This window comes from Ictidomys tridecemlineatus, unplaced genomic scaffold, assembly GCF_052094955.1.
Source record: "Ictidomys tridecemlineatus isolate mIctTri1 unplaced genomic scaffold, mIctTri1.hap1 Scaffold_6836, whole genome shotgun sequence".
Classification (NCBI taxonomy): domain Eukaryota; kingdom Metazoa; phylum Chordata; class Mammalia; order Rodentia; family Sciuridae; genus Ictidomys; species Ictidomys tridecemlineatus.
This window is the reverse complement of record NW_027524833.1, coordinates 1-2500: the sequence shown is the minus strand read 5'-3', so window position 1 is coordinate 2500 and position 2500 is coordinate 1.

Below are 2500 nucleotides of genomic sequence, written 5' to 3'. Positions count from 1 at the left end.
CGAGCCTCCGGCCGGGTTCCCGTCAATAGCCAACCTCCCGGGAGGGCCCTCGCGGGGGACAGGGCCCCACCGCCCCACCGCCGTCGCCAGAGGCGGGGAGGCCCCCGAACCCTCAACCCGCACACCGTGACGAGCATCCCCCAGCGACGACCGCCCGTCCAGCGTGCCCACCGCCACACCCGGTACACGCCCGGGAGGGGGCGGCAGCGCGGCCGCGACCAGTCGACCGGGGGGAGACTCGGCGGAGGCGAGGAGGGGGGCACGACCCCGCCGGGATGGAGGGCGCGCCGGAGGCAGCGAGGGGCAAGGCCACGCGGAGAGGAAACCGGGGAGAAGACCTCGGGCACAGAGTCGGGCCGCCGGGAAAACAAGCGGGGTCCCACCGCCACACGCGAGGGCGGTCCCGCACCGCCCGCGACGCCAACCCGGCCTCCGGCCCCAGCCCCGGAGCCTCCCACGAGGCCCGCCGCCCCGCCACCACAGGGTGGCCCTCCACGCGACAGAGGCGCGCCTGGCCTCCGAACGCCGGCATGCAACGCCACACACCTCGGGCCGACCGAGCCCCACGACCTGGGCCCTCTCCAGCTCCAGGGTCCGCTCGCTCACCACCGCGCCCGCGGAACGCACCCAGGGGGGGCCACGGCGGCCGCGCCCCGGGCCAGCGCACACGCACGCGGGCCGCCCGCCGGCTCGGGACCGGGAGCGGGCAGAGGGCCACTCGCAGCAGGCGAGGGGGAAAGAGGGACGGGGCCCCCCAACCCCCGGCCGCGCGAACAGAGCCCCGCCGCCACCGCGCGCACGCACACGCGGCACCAGCGGCCCACACGGCGGACCCACATGCGCCAGGAGGCCCGGCCAGGCCCAGCGGGAACCCTCCCCCGACTCGAAGGGGGGAGGCGCGGGCCGCGGTAGGCACAAAGAGCAGGCGCTCGGCCCCCACCCGCGGGGGGCCGGCGGACCCCTGCCCTCCCAGACGGCGGGGAGGGGGGAACTCTCGCCTACACACACCACCGACGGTAGCGTAGCGCACAAGGCAGGGGGGCGGCCAATGGGGGAATCCGGTACCCCACGCGAGGCACGCCCTTCACGGATCGCTAGAGAAACGTTCCTCACTGAGGGTGGGCCGCACCCAGCCCGGCTCCTCTCCCGACCGGCCGCCGAGACAGCGAGGGGGGATCTGCGGTATGGGCAAGCACGAGGCTTCTGGAGCGTTCGCGGCCGGGGACACCCCAAGGCGACCATCGCCTCGGGGGCCGGACCGGCCCCTGCTCGGCGTCCCGCCACAATCGCTCGCACGCCCGGGCAGCATCTCCCTTCCCCCAAGGGAGGCAGGGAAGAGCGCACGGGCGCCCGCTCGCCTAACACTCCCCGCGCCACTCGGCGCTGGGGACGACAACGCGACCCGCCCCCCACGGAGAGGGAACGGTCAACGCTGTCGAGCTTACCGCCTCGATCCCCCGAGCGAAGCAACAACTGTTCTTCCCCTTCAGGCACTCGCCTCAGAAACCCCCGCAGACGGGGCGAGACTGACAGCGAGGCGGCGGCCGGCCGCGGCAGCGGCACCGGGACCGGGAACAGCACACACCGGCTCAGCCTCAGGCACCTCAGGAAACGACCCGGAGCGCCCCAGGAGCACCGAAGCAGAGGCGCGCCGTCGCGCCGACGCGGCACGGCGGCAGCCCTCCCCGACGCGGGGAGGGCCACACGCACGGCCCTTGGCCGCCCAGAGCGGGCGGCGGGCGGGAAGCACCCGCTACGTCAGAGGACCCCGGGAGCGAGGTCGAGGCCGGGTTCCGCACCCCCGCCCTTCCCCGCACCGCGAACGGGCGGGGAGGGAAGGCGAGGGGCCCGCGGGCAGGACGAGAAGAGCTGGCCCATTCGCCATGAATGTCCGTCCCTCGCCTGGCGCGGCTTTGGTCCGGCCCAGGAGAGCGCAAAGTCACCACATCGATCAGCAGGGTGGGCGGGAGAGACCCGGGGAGCGGGGGGAGACCCGGCGAGGACCGCTTCAAGAGGAGCCTGCTACGGCCTCGCCGGCCCCACACCCCAGGGAGAGCGGCCGACGACACGGAACGGGGAACGCCTGACACGCGGCTCGGAGCCATGGAAGCGAGCGTCGTCGTCACACCGCCCTCGGCGCCCGCAGCGGGGAGCGCACGGGCGGTAAAGGACCACCCGCCACCTCCCCCACCGCCCTCCGGCGCCAGGAGACCGGCCGGCCGGAGGTGGCACCACCGCGAGGGCACTCCAGGCGCACCAAAGAGCCGTCGCACGCAGGCCCGAGGCAGACGGCTCCAGAGGGAACGGGTCCGGGCCACCCCATCAGCCCAGAGCCCCGCACGCACCCGGAGGCCCAAGCTCCCTCCCTCTGGCGGCACAGGCCAGAGGACACCGTGTCAGCACCTACCCGATGGCAGAAAACGGCCAACTCGGGCCAAGACAACCGCGACCGGGGCAATGGGGAACAGTTCACTCACCACTGCCGCCTTCCCCGAAGGGA